General features: G+C 40.7%; 1 protein-coding gene across 1 annotated transcript in view; it reads right to left on the reverse strand.

The window, feature by feature from the left end:
- The window catches only part of LOC136879203 (WD repeat-containing protein 73), a 257,255-nt gene extending 241,019 nt beyond the window's left edge, over positions 1–16,236 (reverse strand). The window contains exon 1 of the mRNA XM_067152998.2: positions 16,136–16,236. The gene's annotated coding sequence lies outside the window, so the exon portion shown is untranslated. The remainder of the gene's footprint in view (positions 1–16,135) is intronic.
- Between the last annotated feature and the right edge of the window lie 5,118 nt (positions 16,237–21,354).

Genomic DNA, 21,354 nt, shown 5'->3' on the forward strand with positions numbered 1-21,354 from the left:
ATGATATGTCCAAAGAATCCCAGTCTCCTCTTACGCATAGTATCTGTAATGGGTTCTAGCTCTTTGTACACGACTTTGTTAGGTATTAACCGCCACTGTCCATCTTTCTGATATTTTTTGTTGATATAGGTTCTTCCAATCCTCCTTTCAATTTTCTGAAGTCTGTCAGTCTTTGATTGTTTATTCAGGTAAAAGAGTGTTTCTGCTGCATATGTAGCTTCCGGTTTTATAACTGTGTTGTAGTGTTTTATTTTTGTATTTATTGATAGACATTTCTTTTTGTAGATATCCCATGTTAATTTTTGTGCTTTAGCTAATCTATTTGTTCTTACTTGGATTGAGATTTTTTCATTTAAGTTATGTGTTATTACTTCTCCAAGATATTTAAACTGAGTTACTATTTTGATTTTATTACCATTTATGGTGACTTCTTTTAGCTGTGTTGGCTTTTGGGGCATAATTTCTGTTTTTTCAAATGATATTTTGAGGCCAATTTTATTTGCAATGTTTTGAAGTTCTGATATCTGGGTTTTTGCTTCTTTTATGTCCACTGCTAGTAATGCTAAATCATCAGCAAAACCCAGGCAATTTGTTTTGATATTTCGGCCAATCTTTATTTTGGGGGGACATTTTCTAAACCATTCCCTCATTACCATTTCTAGAGCACAGTTAAATAATAGTGGTGAGAGCCCATCTCCCTGCCGTAGTCCAGTTTTAATTTCAAATGTCTCTGATGTTTCACCCCTAAACTTCACTTTTGACTTGGTATTGGTGAGAGTCAATTTTATCATGTTTATTAATTTGGGGTGTAGTCCAAGGTGTCTTAAAATTTTAAACAGAGATTCTCTATGGATGCAATCATAAGCTTTCTTGAAATCTACAAATGTTATCACCATATCTCTGTTTCTTCTCCTGTTATAGTCCATTATCAACTTAAGACTCATGATCTGATCAGGACAGCTCCTCCAGGGTCTGAAACCTCCTTGATATTCTCCTAGTTCTTTCTCAAGTTGTAAACTTATCCTATTAAGGATGATTATTGAAAATATTTTGTATGTTATGTCTAGGAGCGAGATTCCCCTGTAGTTATTAGGGTCGGTTTTGTCCCCTTTTTTGTGCAGAGGATGAATGAGGGCTGTTGTCCAGTGTTCTGGTAGTTCTTCTTTAATTCAGATAGAGACAAGTTGTTGATGGAGGGCAACTTTTGCTGAGGTTCCTGCATATTTCCAGATTTCCGCAAAGGTCTGATCTTCTCCTGGCGCTTTGTAGTTTTTTAATTTATTCAGAGCTTGATAGACTTCCTTTATTGTGGGGGGATTGATGTTTTCTGGTGATGTTTTTATCGGGGTGTTGGTGTCCAAATGAAGGAGTTCTGTAGGTTCCTCACAATTTAAAAGCTTGTTGAAATGTTTAGCCAGAATTTCTGCATTGTCTTTATTGTTATGGGCCAGCTTACCATCTTCATCCTTCATCAGTAGGGTCGGGGGTTCATATTTTTGGAGCTGCTTTCTGAAGGTTTTGTAGTAGTCCCTTGATTTAGTTTTACTGAACTGTTCTTCAATTAACTGCAGGGTGTCCTTATGATGTTGTCTTTTTATTCTTCTTAAGACTTGGGTAGTTTCTTTTCTCTGTTTTACTAGCTTTTGATAGGATATTTCTGTCTTTTGGGACTGATGTAATAGCCATGCCTGATGTCTTTTCTCCACTGTTTCATCACATTCACTGTTCCACCATTGGTGTTTTTTACGTGGTTTAATTGGAGCTAGGTCTTCTGCAATTTGTTTAAGGTTGTGTACTAAGTCTTCAAGTTTGTCTGTGATTTTTATTTTTTCAGTTGCTTTCTGGTAATTTTTGTTGTTGATTAGCTGGGTAGGATCTATTTTTCTTTTAGTTTTAAGGGCTTGCTTTTGTTGTCTTCTCTGGGGAGTGAGTTTAATTTTAATTTTAACTACGTAGTGATCTGAACCTGTGTCTATTCCTTGGAGGACTTTGACGTTATAGATCTCTTTGTGGTGGTATTTGTCCATGCAGACGTGGTCCAGTTGCCATTCTCCTTTAGTGTAGTCAGGGTGTTTCCATGTTTTGAGTTTTTGAGGTTTCCTCTTAAAACATGTAGATTTTGAGATTAAATTATGGTTTCTACACAGGTCAACTAGTCTGTCTCCATTTTTATTTGTTTTCTTGTGTGCTGGCCATTTTCCGATGATGTCACGGTATTTTCTTTCTCTGCCTAGTTGAGCGTTGAAGTCGCCTATTAATAATTTTATATGGTGTTTGGGGATGTTATCTATGGTCTGGTCCAATAGGTCCCAAAATTCTCCTGTTTCCTCCTGGTCTTTTGAGGAGTTGTTTTTATCATTAGTGGGAGCATGGGCATTTATTATAGTATAGATTTTATTAGATGCCTTTAAGGTGAGCGTTGAGAGTCGTGGAGACTGTGATCTGAATTCTTGAACTGAGTTTATTATTTTAAGGCTGACCAAAAATCCTGTTCCAAATTGTGGGACATTCTTCATCACTCTCTTCCCGGGTATACCTTTATAAAGTCTGTACCCTTGAGATTCCAAGGCATCCTGGTCAGTGTTTCTAATTTCCTGTAATCCCATGATAAGAATTTTGTGTTGGTCCATTATGTCGGTGATCACTTTTAGTTTACCGGTTTGCATGAGTGAGTTTATGTTGTGTGTAGAGAAGTATGTTATCTGCTTTGGTTTGATTCTTGATTTTGTCTCATTCGTGTATGTAGTACTGGGGTATTTCCGTGCCTCCGACTTCACGGTATCTTTCAGGTGGCAGCCCACCGTATCCGAATGCTGCCTTCTCTGAACTCTTGGTTCAGCCGGTGGAGTATTCCTTAAAAGACCTTCCATGGTTGACTGTCAAGGTGTCACCTGTGTGGGACTAGGTCCCGAATTACAACTCTGGATGTGATCCAGTGAGGTGATAATGAGGCCGCTCCTCTGGAGTACAGGCGCCTTATGCAGCCGCCCCTAACCTCGAGAACAGACGCTGCATAATGGATTCCAGTGGCATTTCCTCCACTGTGGGGACCATCACCCCACCCAAAGGGGCTCATTCGCCTGAAGCCGTTGGCCCCCTTAGAGAGTGAGGTTATTTCCCGCCGCCCAACACTCGGCGTTGGCAATTTTACAGCTGGGTGCCAGACCAGCAAACCCTCCTCCTTTCTCATTCCGGACTTGGGACCGGACAATGGCGGAGTTGCATCATCATTTTATATTAAAGATACAATTTTTTATAAATCTTATTGCACTAATTCAATTAATTTTCCTTACTAGTTCTTTTAACTCAATTTTACTAGTCTCTATCATAAATTCATTAACAATCATTGAACTATTATCAGTAACGAAGACAGACCACATTTGCTGCTCCTGCAAACCAATAAAAACTGCATTAGTTATCAGAAGTAAGAAATCGCCGACAGTTGCCATACGCACAAAATATTTAACTGAAGTAAAATATAGAAGGAAGCATTTTTGTGTCTAACAGAGTAACGCTACGCTGCTGGACAATAAAGCACTTACTTTAACTTTGTATACTTTGCAGAATAGGATTTTTCCTTCGGCAGGGAAGCATTCCTCCTTGAACTCTTTAACGCAAATTCTTAATTTAACACTTTCACTGCACTTTCTTTAGGCATGCTTATGACAGCTCTATCACTGTTAATATAACTATGAAGCCTTAAAAATTGTCCTTTTGAAATTTTGAAGAAAGGTGAGGGGAGGAATGTAATTTCTCCAAAGTGTTCATCACACTCTGTCATTAGAAGTGTGTTGACGGAAATACTGCTCGTCAACCACGAAGCATTCCCACAACTCAACAAGCTCTCAGCATCTTGTTAACAGTCCTTCCTGTGTGTATTTCACAGGCATACCTAGTTTATAAACATCGTATTCCAGTTAGAGATTATTTATGTTCGAGTTCTCATCATGAAGTCATCCTGAGGTGTCGTGTGGTTAGCACGTTGTGGTATTTCCTCATCTCTTTCCGAAGGTGATATTACAGTGGACGTGCAAGTCTTACTCTAAAGGAAGTTATTCTAAAACTAGGACGAGATACAATAAGCGTTAGCTATTCAGCTTCGAGGCCCAAGCTTCTAAGTTTCGCCACGACGCCACAAACATATTTATACAAGCAACATCGGACATCACATTAAAGTACAGCAAAATATAACCATAATATGACCTTAACCCTATGTCATTCCTAACTCTCCAGAGCGCTCGAGTTTTATGACTCGCCTCCGAGCTTAACGCTCCGAAGCGCTCGTGACATACGCGGTGATTAGAAGTGTGTTGACGGAAATATCAAATGTTCTCATACAACCACAGTGCATTCCCATAACTCAGCAAGCTCTCGGCATCTTGTTGACAGTCTTTGCTGTGAGTATTTATCAACATCGTATTCCGGTTAGAGATTATTTATGTTTGAGTTCTCGTCATGTCGTCTACTTATAATTTGGAGAAGTGTCACAAGGTTTAAACAAATGTGAAATTGGAGTATGTTAGAAATTAGTGGTGACAGTAAACTTTCCAGTAGAGAATAATATTCTGATGAACATAGACGCATGAAAAACGTGAACAAATATTGTATGAAGACCGAGGGTACAGGGCTAAAGAGAAATGTTACTAGTAATATTGCAATAAAGTTTCTAATGGACTGGAAATCTGGGAAAACAATACTGGTTCAAATCATGATTTACCTTCCGGGAGTACAGAGTTTTTGTTTTTTTCAATTATGTGTGGGATGGGAATCTTATGGGCTTATAGCAAAGCAGACATATATTCATGCCGAATATTTACAAAGAAAAACTGGCACTGTTAATGCTATCTGCAAAAACATTACGCTGATTATTATTATTATTATTATTATTATTATTATTATTATTTATTTTCCTTAAATTGTACATGTACAATTTAAGGGTGGTAGATGGAGAAAGGGCAAGCCCCACATACACGGAAGTGCCTCCATCTCCACATGTGTACATAAACTCTACTGAATATTTACATACAAACTTATGTAGACAATTTTAAATTTACATATTTACACTACAAACACTGAACCCTTAGAATAATAATTATCTTGATTTATCCTGAAAATATTAGAGTAAGAACACCCAGCCATTTATACTCTCACTCAGACCCCTGTATACACACTCATTCACAACCACTCACACACGCGCACGCATACACATTCGCCCACATACACCTGTACTTGCACCCATCCTTCTTGCAATTCTAATTTATGCAAGTTATATACATCACATATAGGTTTATATTTACATATACATTTTCTTTACTTCGCGGAGGAAGTGAGGAAGAGGAAGTAGCTTTACCTCAGATGGTATAAGGTTCCACGTACGAGCAGCCCTTGAGTAAAACCCATTTAAATATGAGGTTGTTCTAGCGAAGGGAGGGACAAGAGTAACTCCTTGGCCTCTTTTAACAGAGCGGTAATTGAGCTGCAGGCGGTGGAAAGGGGAGAGGTGTGTGTGATCTGTCAGGGATTTCCTAAGGAAGGCTACATCTATTTGTGTACATAGCGAGTTCACTGGTGGCAATGACCTGGCTGTGTTTAAGGGGATGTGTTTGTTAATTAAACGTTCTGCTCGTCGCTGGATACCTTCTAGTTTCCTCATATTTTCCGTTGTAGTTGGATGCCAGGAAGGAAGGCCATATAATAGTATGGGCCGCACAAGGGAAATATAAGCCGTTCGTAGGGCTTTACTTCTTCCTCCCGAGAGACATCTACGGACGAAACCTAGCGTCCGGTATGCCTTACACCTCACTTCCTCCACGTGTTTATTCCATTTCAGATTGTCCGTAATGTGAATACCGAGCAGTCTGATGGAGTTAGAAGTCGGCAGTAGGATTCTACATAGAGTAGGTTGGTTCTGGAGTGGTTGTTTAGCTCTGCTTAGTCTTATATATTTACACTTCTTAATATTTATATACAATCTATTTACCTCACACCACAGAGCTATACTATCCAGATCCGATTGGAATTGTACAATATCATCACGGTTTTTCATGGCTCTGTAAATGACTGTGTCATCGGCATACTGCGCCATGGTCGAATTTACACAATCCGGTAAGTCGAGAGCATAAATCGTGTACAGGAGGGGCCCTATCACACTGCCCTGAATTACTCCAGAAGTAATTGTGGTTTGGTCTGATTTGGATCCTCCGTACACAACACATTGCGTTCGACCCACCAAAAATGACCTCAACCATGACAGCAGTTTACCCTGAATGCCGTAGTTGCTAAGTTTTAACAGAAGTCTTTGATGTGACACCTGGTCAAAAGCTTTGCTCCAGTCCAGAGTCACACAGTCTATTTGTGAGACATCAGTCTGCTCCAAAGAGAACTGCCAGTCATCAATGACTTTTGTTAGAAGTGTTGTACAGGATTTTCCCGGAATGAAGCCGTGCTGGTTTGAGTTCAGCAGGTTTCTCTCCTTGAGAAAATCCAACATACATTTAGCAACTAGACGTTCCATACATTTACAGACCCCTGATGTTATAGAAACTGGCCGGTAATCATCTACGTTTTCCTTATCTCCATCTTTGAAAACTGGCGCTACGTTGGCTTCTTTCCACTCCAAAGGTACAGACCCGGTATTAATGGAATAGTTGAAGAGAGCGCAAAGCGAGGGCGCCAAGGCGACTGCACAATTCTTGAGAATTCTTGCTGGCACTCGGTCCGGCCCGGTCGCGGCATGAGGTCTTGTTTTCAGAAGGCTCTCCTTTACTTCATTCGTTGAGAAATACAGGTTGGTTAGAGGGAAGAGAGGGGTAAATGTTGTCCTTGAATATAGCATGTTCTCTTCCTCAGTAGGGACGGAGAAGTTACTTTTAAATTTCCTATTGAAGGTGTCTGCAATTTCTTGTGGTGTTGAGACTGCCGTACCGTTATGTTTAAATACAGATGGAGCTCTGTTGCAATCTTTACTTCTGAGAAGAGCCCAGAGTTCCTTGGAGTTGGTGTTAAGACTGTGGATGTAAGAATCGTAGGAATCTCTGATAGATTGTTTAGCCTTGTTCCTAGCCAGCCTGTATTTCTCCCACTCATAATCGGTTGGATTTCTTTTCCATTTCTCGCACTATCTCCTTGGTAATCCATGGAGATTTCCGTCTGCTGGTTATATTTACTGTTGGTGTGGTTTCTTCTACGCATTGAAAGAAAATTTTCTTCCAGTTGTTCCATATCTTGTTTATGTCAGTACTGCCGGTGAAATCTGAGGTGAGAACGGGGAGGCGGTTGGATAGTAAAGTGGATAGATCGTTCCAGTTTGTTCGGGAAAAATTATAAACTGTTCTGGTATGGAGTTTGGGGGATGGTTTTATATGAGTCAGTGTTGCGAGGATTGCCTGATGGTCACAGAATCCAGGGATAGTATTAAGAGATTGGACGGACTGTGGCATATTACTTAGGAAAAGATCAAGGGTTGAACGTGTTGTTTGAGTAATACGCGTGGCTTCGAACATTAACTGATGAAGGAATAAATCATAGAAAGCGGAAAGGAATTTATTGGCGAGGGGGTTATTTGGAACAGGTGCAGCATTTCTGGACCACGTAATTTCTAAGTTGAAATCACCGACAATATAAATGGCATCGTAATTTTGTTGTACATGTTGCACACGCTCGAGAGAGAGGATTAGTTCATCGTTCATTTCCGGCGACGACTTAGGGGCGCGATAAATTGATCCAATAAGGAATTTGCGTTTGTTGCACGTCACTTCCACCCACAGTGCTTCGGCTGCTGTCTCCAGGTGATGAACTCGAGTTGGATTACATTCTGGCTTGGCTGCAATAGGAACTCCCCCTGCAGAGCGGTGGGTTCGGTCCTTACGGAACAATATCAGCGAGTCAGGGAACACTTCTGAGTCATTAATTTTGCTAGACAACCACGTCTCATTGACACATACGATGGTCGGGTCAAGGCTTTCAAGCGATGCGTGGATATTTTGTAACCGTCCAGGTCGCATAATACTGCGCGCATTGAAGACAAAAAGTGATATATTTTTATTTAAGTAATAATAATAATAATAACTTAAATGTTTCCACCTTTTCAATACAATATATTCACAAGATTACAAAATTATACGGTACTAGTTTCGACCCATCTAGGGGTCATCATCAGCCGTATTGGAGCAAAGATCATTTAGAATTATTCACTAAGTCACTGGGCGTATCACTGGTAACTGTAAAGAACGAGTCTGATAACAGCGGCATTTCACACTTCCAGCATAACCATGTACGGGAACCGTTCTTTATTTTTCTGAATTCAGACACTGAGACATTTGCGCAGGTTCTATGGCCTTTTAGCGAGCAATTATTACAGTGGACAAATAATTGATTCCTCCTACCACTATCTCCGCAAATTGTGCACTGTTGTGGACCCGGGTTTAGTTCGATGTCCCCACTCAGGGCAAGTGCCAAGCACAGCAGTGGCTGATTATCTACAGGCAGTCTGACAACACCGCTCCCGTCCCTTCGCCGAGGCCGACCTATGGCTGCCATCCCCAGACTTTCAGCACTGCACCACGTCAAACCGTTAAGACTACATTTTTCACTCACCAATAGTTTTTCCAATAGAATTATGTTTTCCAGGTATCCAGGAGGGTTATCTGAAGCGATTGTAGCACTTTTGGAGTATTGCACTGTACTCTTTACCACCAAAAATATAATAATACTGCGCATAACACTCAGCGTCACTTCTGCACACGCCGCCATCTTACTCTGAACCTTACTCTGATGATAAAAGGGCATATGTAAGTGCTCTAATTTGTATGAGTTTGGTTGTTTTCCATCTCGAGGCTGTTCTGTAGAAGCCCTTATAGACCCAAATAGTGGGAGGGTCTTCACTGGTTGAAGTTGGCAGACATCAGAGGTTAATGTGGATGATGGCATCATCAAACAAGAGAGAAGAAAAATATCTCCATCATCGATCAATTCCTCGGCGAAGGTACCTAAGAAGATTTTCCAAGGTTTCTCAAACTGTCAGGCTTATAGGATGGATACTGCAATTTGTTGGAAAATCATTGAAATGCAGAAGTTGTGAAAGTGAGGGTGTTCTCTCTGTTTCAGAACTAGCACAGGCTGAGAGAAGGCTCCTGCGTCTTGTCCAGAGAGGGGTTCTGAAAGAAACTGAAAGACGATGACTGAACTCCCTTTGCACCTTTGTGGACCAAGATGGTCTTCTGAGGCTGAAGACTAAAATTGTTCAAAGAAAAGATGAGCAAAACTTTAGATATCCCTTTCTTCTGCCTTCCAGTCACAAACTTGGGAGATTCTAAATCCGAGACTACCACATAAAATATTCTCATGCAGGTGTTGAGGTGATACTTAGAATATTAAGGGAAGAATGCTGGATTTTAAGAGGTCGGAAGACAATAAGGAGGATGATCACAAAATGTGTCAAATGTCGACAATTTGAGTCGAAGAAAATTGATGGAGATCCTGCACCATTACCAGAAGATAAGAGTGAAAGATTCGTCAGCCTTTGAGGTCAGTGGGGTTGATCTTGCTGGGCCGTTAATCTTAAGGGGCAGAGAGAAAGCTTGGATTTTGTTGTTTACTTGTGCTGTGTATCGAACTGTACGTATTGATCTCGTGTTAAACCTTTCCACAGAAGCATTTCTTGGTTATATAAACGAAAGGTATCTAGGAATGTCATTGTAATATTTGTCCCAAATAGAAGATATTAATTGCTTTTACTCAAATAAAGTGTAAAATCTGCAGTAAATTAAGAAATAGTACAAAATATTTTACTTGTAGAGAATAATATGGATACATACTTTACTACCTTACAACTATTTTTTCTGCTACGTCGCAGCACTTCCGTATGTGTTTTGTTTGTCTAACACTTTTGTGTGTGATGTCTTTGCTCACTGAAGTTGTTTGAATTAATTAGGTGTCATTTTCTTCATGTTGCTCATTCGTTTTGTGCCCTAACTCATTCACTAAGTGATATATTTATTGGTCCAGGGATAATGCTATTTTCTTTATTTTTATTGCTTCAGGGATTTTTGCTGTTTGAACAGGCCGCGTTAGTCATACGGACAAAGATAATGAGAATTCACAGACATAGCACTCCCAATCGTCGGTGCTAGCCCTAGACCTCAATAAAGAAACAAAAGATGGTACAAGCAGCGGAATGCAACATAAGGGAGTCCTGTCTACAGCCCGTGGGTACGTATACATACTTCTCTAGTAACAACAGTATTTCTTAATTTACCACAGATTTTACATTTTGAGTAAAAGCAATTATTATCTTCCATTTGGGACGAATATTACAGTGACATTTCCTAGATACCTTTCGTTTACATAACCACATTTCTTCAAGGTCTTAGGAAATTTGTTGCAAGGCGGGGACGACCCAGAGTTATATACAGTGACAATGGGACCAACTCCACTGCAGCTGTGAATTCCTTTGACTCTTTGGACTGGCATAAGATAGAGGAGGAAGCATCTTTAAGGAGGACCCAGTGGAAATTCATTCCATCCACGGCTGTTTGGTGGGGTGGATGGTGCGGGAGGGTCATTCAAATGGTCAAGAAGTTGTTGAAGAGGACGTTGGGGAGAGCCTCTCTCGCCTATTAAGAGGCTTTGACTGTCCTATGCGATGTGGAGTCTGTGGTAAATTCTAGGCCTTTGACATACCTGTTTCAGGATCCAAGCGACTTAGTGCCCTTGACTCCTGCTATGTTCCTGCAGGACAATAGGTCCATTGGAGTCCCTGATCTTGACTGCCTTGGCAACATCGACTTCAGAAGATGGGCCAAGTACCTGCAGCGTTTACGGGAGGAATTGAAAAGATTCCGTGATGATTACCTGAGCCTTTTAGTACAGCCGCAAGTTAAAGAAAAGTGTCGAAGGATGCTAAAGATTGGTGGTGTTGTGTTAGTAGGCTCTGATCAGAGGAAAAGACTCGATTGGCCTTTGGGTAAAGTGATTGAGATATTTCCTGGTAACATAAGAGGTAGTTGGAGTGCAGACTGCTGGACGGGACATGATCAGGCCCATTCAACATTTGTACCCACTGGAGATGACTTCATCGCAGGAAAATGATGGAGATAATGAGTATGAAAGTGTTGTTTCTGCTGTAAAAACGAAGTGAAAACGAAAAGTGGACATTTGGTGAAACTCCCTGCACGATATAGGACTTAAGTTTTGTGATAACTTCTTGTCTTACATAAAATCAGCTTCATGGTCTGTATCGCACATCAATAGATTCACAACTAAGTATATGTTTCGTATATTATCAACATCTTCAGCCACACAACACTGTTTAGATGTAAAATACATAAATTGTCAAAGTAATGCTTTGGAGGAAGTGTCCCTATTTACGAAACATGTACCACGTTTAACCATTAAATTGCCTTAGGTAATCATTGTATCGACTAGGTGGAAAATAAATAAATACTTAGTTGTGAATCTAACTTCTTGTCTTGTTAAACTGTGTAAGCGAAATGATTGTCAAATTTTTTTAAATTGGTTCATTTTGGTTTACTGTTAACAGGGGAATAAAGAAAACCAAAAGATGGGAGGTATGTTACATCCGGAGACTAAATGGAATGCCCCCACCAGTTTTGTACTCTTTGGTCTGAGAACAGATTCTTTGTAAAAAAGGACGATCTCAAGCAAGTTTAAGATTGTGGGAAATAATAAAAGCCAACACCAGTGTAACTATCAGACAAATTCAGTTTATCGGGTAGATTTTTGGGTTTGACATAATAAGCCTTAAGCTAGAAGAATGTATTCGTAACTGCTAATCCCATATTAGCACAGAAGTCCAGTAACCGCTTTCCATTCATATTAGCTTCCATATCTTCCCCATATTTACTCATCATCTTCCCAGGTGGTGGTGAATAATGTTTTAAGAGGAAGTACAACTAGGCAACCATCCTCTATATAACACTAATCAGAGAGAAAAAATAGAAGGGGTCCGACACTTTGAAAAATGAAGGTAACGGCCAAAGGAAGACGAAGGCCACGAAGAGCGTGAAAATGAAAGACTTCCTAGGCTTCCATGCGTAATATTGTCGGGGTCGGAAAAGAACAAGAGTTGACCAAGGGAGGTCGATAAGGATAGATGAAAGTCAGGCACAAGTAAGTGGAATGGAATGGCGTATTACTTTTTTAGTGCCAGGAGTGTCCGAGGAAAAGTTTGGCTCACCAGATGCAGGTCTTTTGATTTGACGGCCATAGGCGACCTGCGCGTTGTGATGAGGATGAAATGATGATGAAGACGACACATACATCCACCCCCCCGTGCCAGCAAAATTAACCAATTAAGGTTAAAATTCCCGACCCTGCTGGGAATCAAACCCGGAGCCCCTGTGGCTAACCACTTAGCCATGGAGCTGGACAGTAAGTGGAAGCAATGCCAGGACTCAGCTAAGGGCCCCGTGGTTGCCAACCCACGCTCCAAAGTTCAGAGCCCCTGAGGCCCTTTTAGTCGCCTCTTACGACAGGCAGAGGATACCGTGGGTGTTATTCTACCGCCCCCACCCACAGGGGGAGTTCACCTTCTAATAACCTTCAGTTTTATTTCCTAATCTTGCATTGAAAAAAAAAAAAAAAGAACACTTTATGACTATCGTATACCTGATGTTCTGACTACGTCATTCAGGGCGTCATAAAATTAGTCAACTTTATCCTCATCTGTACCCTCGCATGGTAAATACACTGAGACAATTCTCATCCTAATTCCTCCAACAGCCAAATACACCTATATCATTCGCTCAGTTATGTGCCTAACACAAACTATGCTCTGTGCAATAGTATTCTTAATGAACAGTCCTACCCCTTTCATTTTTAACACCGTTATGAACACTGTATAGTCTCCTATCTCCTCCTTGTTGTCTCGACGTATATGAATATCATTTACTCCTAACACATCCGGATGCATTCTCTTTGCTGATTCAGCCAGTTGTCCCAATAATATTGATAGCCCCCCATCGAGTTCCATTTTATTCACAAAATTGTTTCCAAGAAGTCCCTCACCCGTCAAATGGAAGTGGGGCTCTGTTATTCCCATAGCTCCGAGCCTTGCTTAAAACATTCTGAATTCAATTCAGTCTGTGAAGCAGGATGATACCCTACTTACACATAGCCCCATTAAGAAACTCTCCTATAATGGGTTAGAGACCACAGGTGCATTGTATAGTCACAGCTGCCTAAGCAAATAGAGGACCGTGACCCAGAATATATTCCAGATGCCCGCTTCTATTCCATAGCTACTGGCATCCGGACTCTCAGAGTCACTTCCTATACCACTCAGCTTTCGTCCATGGTTCACAAACTAAGGTGAGACAATAACCCATACCACGAACCACTAAGCCTACAATAAACACACAAATGAAAGAATTTATTATACAATTGGCTTTACAGTTGATAGAAAACTTAACCCTAATAGGTATTTGCATTTGTTCCTGTACCAGTACTGACTTGTCTAAAATAGTATCCTATATGCTTCTTTCATGTCAATACACTTTCATGATTGAAAACTGGCTTTATGTTGCACCGACATAGATAGGTCTTATGATGACAACTGGATAGGAAAGGGCTAGGAGTGGGAAGGAAGCAGTCATGGCCTTAATTAATATACAGCGAAAACCTCTTCAGAGCTACCGACAGTGGGTTTCGAAACCACTATCTCCTGAATACAAGCTCACAGCTGCGCACCCCTAACCACATGGCCAAAGGAAAGAACAAGAAAGGTCTGAGGTTCACACACGGAACATGAAATGGAGACAATACAGCTCACAATTAACATGAGATCACTTGTCTGTTTACTTTAAGTGCAAGAGAAGGAAGAAAATTCTCCAGGCTTTCATTGATCTTTGCAAAATATGCCATTCAATGTCCTGTGATAGAACCCACCTAATGACCGTGACCGTTAAGGCACCGTGGTTAGCCCCGGCAGGCTAGGAGAGGTGGTGGTATACACTTTCTAATAACTAGACTGCATGGAGCGAAGGTGGTCATTCGTCCGCCAGCAGATGTGGTGGTGATTATTGTTTTAAGAGAAGTACAAATGGGCAACCATCCACTATTAACACTACTCTGAGGAAAAAAAAAAAAAGGTTCCAACACTTTGAAAAATGAAGGTATCTAAGAAAGACAAGGGCCACTAACAACGGGAAAATAAAAGACTCCCTAGGCCTCACAAAGCTAATACCGCCGGGGTCGGAAAAGAACAAGAGTTTACCGAGGGATGTCGGATAGGATGAATGTAAGCGAGGAGCCTGGCACAAGTAATTGGAAGCAATGCGAGGACCGGCTAAGGACCCCATGGTTACCAAACCACGCTTTCAGGTTCAGAGTCCCTGGGCCCCTTTTAGTCGCCTTTTACGACCGTCTCCCACCCACAGGGAGTCCTTGAGCAGATTCCTTGTTTCTATTCAACAGGGGAAGTCTGTGCTCGCACCACACTCTTGCTTCCTACTTTTATACATCACGACATTCATTTCATCTCAACTCTGATGAGGCAGAGGTAAGGAAGGTCGTAAAAACTTGTTACGAAGACTTGTCTAACTTCATAACCGAGCCCATAGAGGAACAGGACATGGGTTGGGTATGCACAGAGTTTTGTTGGTCACATATCTTAAAACGGATTGTCAATGACAAGAAAATTAAAGGCTCGTTAGATTTTAAAACCTATATGAGGCGAGATCTGACCAAGATAGGACATGAGCCTGGCATAAGTCGAAGTAAGTGGTGGTGGTGATACAACTGGGTAAACACCCTCTATTAACAATAATCAGAAGGAAAATGGAAGAGGTTTCGCACTTCAAAGAACAAAGGTATATCAGGAAGGGCCACGATGGGCCTCAGATCTCATAAACCTTAGCCTACTATCGGGATCAGGAAAGAACAGGAGTTGACAAAGGGAGGTTGGATAGGAGCTTGACACAAGTAAGTGAAAGGAACGCCAGGTTCATTAGGGGCCCCATGATCATCGACCCATGCTCCCAAGATGAAATGCCCCGAGTTGCCTTTTACTACTAGCAGGAGATACCATGGATATTCTGCCACCTCTACCCACAGGGCTCAATTCGAAGCAAACCGGGCATGCATTATATCATGATCCAAGTGCATGGAGAGGTAGATGTAGGGCAGGTCACCAGGCTCACTGTCAGTTGTGTCTTCACATAGCACCTCGTAGCTGTGCCTTTGTTGTAAGTGCAAGGACATCTGTCCAGCCATGTCAGCAGCTGCTCATTGATAACAGAGGCCAGTGAAGGCTGTCATTTATTGTTTAGAGCAACCTCCAGGCCACAGTTCAAAAAAATCAGTGGTGACCAGGGCACTGCTTCACAGAACACAGTTCAGCAAATACTCCTGCGCACGGACTACGGAGTCAAAAGACACAGCCACACCATAATGCTGACTGCAGCACACGACGTGGGCAAAAAATCATTGACAATGGACTGTGGATGGCTGTGGAAAAAGGCCATCTAGTCCATTGAATCAAATTCTTGGTTCTTAACATCAAAAGCAGAGCGCGTGTATGCCGATTACCACCTGGTGACACAGTTGGGTGGAGACAGGCCGGTGAAGCCGAGATGGTCTGGGCAATATTTACAGGCCTACGGATAGTAGCCATCCTATGCAGCGCATCAGAGGTATCTTTATAAACACAAAACTGCATCTTGTCGTAATTCGTGTTGACGGAGTATGTTCTTGAATGTGGAATAGTAAATAAGATATCATACTTCAGCCTAACATGTATTTTAAAAAAAGATGATCTGCAATAATAACTTCAATGTAACGTAAACACAACGAAACGTACGGTAAGGACAATTGAATACTTAGATGAAATAGAGGTTAAATATAACTAATAGCAAAATAAGTAAAAGTGGATTAACTTCGGCGTATTACACCTATTTCCATGTTTAATAATCATTACACTTCCAATTCATAACATTACCGGACAAAATTGAGGGAATGGAATTCAAAACCATGCTTCGAACATGCACCGTAACCTTTAAAAAAAAAATTATAAAGCAGGCTAATTGAGAAATGTTCAAAGGAGAAATGAAATAAAGGTCAATGTGCAAACTACATGTGTTTTCAATTAGACTGGACAATTTTAAAGGAAAATATTTACCTTTACATTAATCAATCACCATTTGACAGTTCGACGCATTCTTCATATACCACGAATACACAATCCAGAACCGTGCAGAAGTTGGCAAACTCAAAAAAAAAAAAAAAAAAGTGCAAAGAAAATCTAGCTTTGCTCAGGGAAGCCTATTTCAACCTGTATTCGACCGCCATATTTGAATCTTCTTGAACGCCGCGTCCGCCATATTATTAGCGATCAAAACAAGTGGGCGTGGCGATCGAGCTACAACTCGTTGGTGATTGAGAACACAAAGTGCACGAAAAGTAATCGTCACAATTTCTTCATTGCGAAAGTACTCAAAGGAGCATAATGTATTCTGCAAGTGCATACATAATTACGCATTAAACAAAGAAGAGAAATCAGTGAATTTCCAGTACGGTTCCATAATTACAATAGGAATCAGATTAGGCCTACACTGTCATTAAGCATTACAACGCACGGAGAATGAAAATAATAGAACAAAAAATCACTGAAGGTACGAAATAGATAAACTCTAAATGTACATTAGCTGCAATAAAACCTTTTTTTGCTAGTGGCTTTACGTCGCACCGACACAGATAGGTCTTATGGCGACGATGGGACAGGAAAGGCCTAGGAGTTGGAAGGAAGCGGCCGTGGTCTTAATTAAGGTATAGCCCAGCATTTACCTAGTGTGAACATGGAAAAACCATCTTCAGGACTGCTGACAGTGGTATTCGAACCCCCTATCTCCCGGATACAAGCTCACAGCCGCGCGCCCCGCAATAAACCTATTACCGGTATTAAATGTACATTAGGCCAGCCCAACGATTTAGAAAGAAGACACCTCTTGATACCTCGTGCCTGTCAATAACCGACTCGTAAATGTATTTTTATTTTACAAAATATGGAATATACTTTCTTCTTCGCAAGTAAAACTGGCGTTTCATGTTCATTTTAAAGTTCTCCAGAAAAATGGTTTTATATTTAACTCTATTAAACAGACATAGGCCTATCTTCTAAAACATTATAAATTGCCTGGTCATGATTTAGGTGGTTTATTACAAAGGCAACCTTTTGTCGCTCATACATTCAAAGTTGTTAAATTTGCGGCACATTAGGACTCGGGCAAAAGGGAAATGTTCAATAAATTTCCAAGTTTTTTGAAAACATTGGACAAATGGCTAGGTATACTATTGATAGGGAAGCTGCCACCTGGGCGATCTAACACCTTCACTCACGTGCATCTCTGATGATCCTGATGGAATTTTGAATGAAACTGTAGCTTGATGATCTTGAAATCATGAGATTTAGAGTCTTGTGAAATTTTTACATTTTCTGTGTTGATCAATATGCTTTAATGTAATGTATTAAGGAGAAAGTAAGTCAGTCAGCTTGTGTTCTTATAACTGACACATCTGTCTGCATGTATGTATAAATATTAATAAAGAGATGCAGTTTTAGTTGGTACACCTATCTAGTACTTCAACAAGATACTGCTAGTTTTACATAGAGAATGTCACAGAGACAGTCAATGTCCAAGCAAAAAGTACTTTTCAGAAAGAGGAAGATATTTGCTTGCTTCATATTGCTAATTCCAAGACAGGTGTTAGTTGGACCGTGAACTTATTTCAAAGTAAAATGTGAATTACAACAGTAGTAAAATGACTGGAATCTACTGAACGAAGGTTATGAACTTTAATCCTGATTCTGACACTGTGAAACAGTTGACAACCTACCCACACGCACAGGCTCATCAGTATTTTAAGGACCTAAAACAAATGGGTGTGGTGATGAATCAAGGACACAAGGTGCAGGAAAAATGAACAGTACAAAATTTTCTTCATTAGGAAAACAGTAAAGTCTCTAATATATTTTTAGAAAGCAGTAACAATACAAAATTGCTTATTACATAAAGGAAAAAAATCATAATATACTCATCAAAAATGTTAAGGATATTTGCAGTTTACCTACCAATTTATGCTGTATTTATGGTTAGACTGGAATGCATTGTGAAGAAGATTCAGTAAAAATTGTGACTGGCAATGGCTTGTCCAGCTCCATGACTAAATAGTTAGCATGGTCCAAAGGGTCCGGGGTGTTCACCTTCAACAGTTAATTCCCATGATTCGGGGGATGGGCATGTGTGTGCCATCTCTAGCATTAGAATTCATCATAGGTAAGGCCCCATTCTTGCAGACACGCGAATCGCCTAACAGGCATCAAGTTAAAAGACCTGCATCAGGCCTCTTCGGAGGTCACACAACATAATTATTATAACGTACATTATTTAAATCATCAGAGGTGCCAACTTTGAAGTGGATTATCAGTAATTGCCCTCCGCCCCCAAGAAAAATTTCGAGTCAAGTCCAAAGCATACGCCTTCCTTCTTGATAATGACACACCCCTTTTGCCCTTCCCTCTAGCAATCTATCGAAAAGTATATCATATTACACAATAACATTTGCACGCAACCTGTTGGTTCTATGATAAAACATTCCTTGTAGCTTGTTTCTCACGCAGCAGCTACTTTTCAGTGTAGTTTTTCTTGAAGCATCCTTCCAACTGTGATGACATTTTCGTTTGCTGAACCATAAGCGATACCAGTGCAGTGCATATCTTTCTGTCAACTGTCAGGTACACTTAACACAGCAAATACAACATTACTGAAGGATTTGTAGTGGAGCTCCTTCATTCACAATTAATTTTACAACGCTTATGGGTAGCAAAAGGAAGTCACGATCGAACAAGTAACGTTGCCAACTCACAAGCACTGAAATAAAGTCGATTTAGGAGAGAGGCTCGAAAGGACTCAAAATTTTTCCTTTTCTTTTGTTTCCGTCAAAAATTATTTTTTCGTGATAATGCCAGCTTTTCCGTAATTATTTCCCCTTTGACGGTAACTCCGTTATTGTGAGGTGAAATCCGTAATAATTACGGACAATCCGAAATAGTTGGCACCTCTGAATCATGGCAGCCCTGCCTTCTTCACAGCTAGGGGCATTTGACTAAGAATTGGTAAACAAACCCAGTACACTAGAACTGAAGTGGCGTACAAGCAAACTTGTCAGTGTGACTCGCTTCTATGAACTGAAATACCTCATCCTACACTGTCTACGGCAGATCGTATCACACTAGATAAGCTGATGATAACATTGTTGACATGAATCAAAGTGTTGGTTCCAAGTTGCGAGAAAAGTTCCAAGACCCCCATTCAGTAACAGATGGGCACTGCGCAGGCCATTCATGCAAATACCACCACCTCAAGAGCAATATATATGAATTTAAGCATGGAAACACCGTATACACACAGCTGCTACTCTGTGGCACGAGCTTTGAGACAATAGAAGAGTTATTATAAGTACCCACACTGTGCACAAGACTCCATGGTGGGGAACTAATCAAGATAACCCCCTCAGGACTCCTCCACATGGTGGATTGCATTCGATGGGCTAAAGCACATCAGACTTGGGCACGAGATCAATGATCCAGAATGTGGTTCACTGATGAAGTGAGAATTGGTTTACACCCTGATGATACCTCCCCGCGTGTGTGGAGGGCAAGAGAGGAATGTTACAATGAATGATTCTCGGTAGAATGTCACCAACATCTTGGAGGTTCGGCGCTATCCTGGACAGGCATTGTTTCACCGCTGGTTCACGTTCTACGTGACGGCTGATGTGTACAATGCAACACTCTCCAACCCATAGCAAGTCATTTTGCAGAGACTGTAGGAGATGTATTTACTCTATAAGACGATAATGCTTGTCCACATCGTGCAGCAGCTGTGAACATAGCTGGAAGGATATGTGATCGGCAGAATGGACTGGCCAGCGTTTTCCCTGGACAGGAACTGCATAAAGCATGCGTGATCCCTTCTTAGAGTAGGAATTTCAAACCATCAACATCCACCACTAACGATTCAGGTCATAAAACATGCTGCCATCAAGAGGTGGGATTGTTTCCCTCAAGAAATGTTCAATAATTTGGTACTGAACATGTCCCGCTGCATTCAAGAGTGCCACAGGGTTTGTAGAGGACAAACACTCTATTGACTTGTGGATGCATTAAAAACTATCTTTAATTTGTGGGGTTTAGTTACAGACCAAGTGTTTTAATTTTCACTGGATCCTAAGTTATTGAGTATATTTTCATTGTACTTATTATTCTATGTTTCACATGAAGCAATATGATATCGGTTCTACTTGAAAGCAACAGAATCTGGTATATACTGAATATTTTTTGATTGGTGTGTATTTTTACACAGACGTTAACTAGATATATACATAATAATTAATTACAAAAGCAATCAGAATACTCTAGCATTAAGTACATTCAGCAATACAATATTTACAGAGAATGAAAATATTACAGCAAACATGAAAGTTCAAATATACATACACTAAATTTACAAACAAAAAATTATATTACACCTGCCAATAACCAACTGTTAAATGCACACGTGGAGCGAACATTCAAATAATATTTTCTCCCAAAAATATTATTTGAAAAAAAAAAAAAGTAATGTACAGCAAGCATTATTTTCAGCTTATTAAGGACTTTCAACTTGTGAGGTTACTTTGATTTTAAACATGATTCTTCACTAGAAAATCAAGTAAAGGCAATATTTCAATCAAACAGGCATGTTTTCGGTTACACTTGGCTTTGAGGTAACAGTCTTTTCGACTGCAATTAGATGACCACATTGTGGCAATGACGTGCCTGGTGTCCAGGCTACTTGAAATTTCTGCTCTTGTTTTAATAAGTGAAGCTAATACAGGAAGCACGAAAAGGAAAAAGGGACTGAGCAAGTTGGCCGTGCGGTTAGGGGCACGCAGCTGTGAGCTTGCATTTGGGAGGTAGTGGGTTCAAACTTTACTGCTGGCAGCCCACAAGATGGTTTTTCTCTTGTTTTCCATTTTTTTTGCTATGGGCTTTACGTCGCACCGACACAGATAGGTCTTATGGCGACGATGGGATGAGAAGGGCCTAGGAGTTGGAAGGAAGCGGCCGTGGCCTTAATTAAGGTACAGCCCCAGCATTTGCCTGGTGTGAAAATGGGAAACCACGGAAAACCATCTTCAGGGCTGCCGATAGTGGGATTCGAACCTACTATCTCCCGGATGCAAGCTCACAGCCACGTGCCTCTACCCTTTCCTATCCCATCGTCGCCAAAAGGCCTATCTGTGTCGGTGTGACAAAGGCAATCGAAAAAAGAGGAAAAGGTCAGGTGGTGACAGACA

The sequence above is a fragment of the Anabrus simplex genome, chromosome 8 (assembly GCF_040414725.1).
Source record: "Anabrus simplex isolate iqAnaSimp1 chromosome 8, ASM4041472v1, whole genome shotgun sequence".
NCBI lineage: Eukaryota > Metazoa > Arthropoda > Insecta > Orthoptera > Tettigoniidae > Anabrus > Anabrus simplex.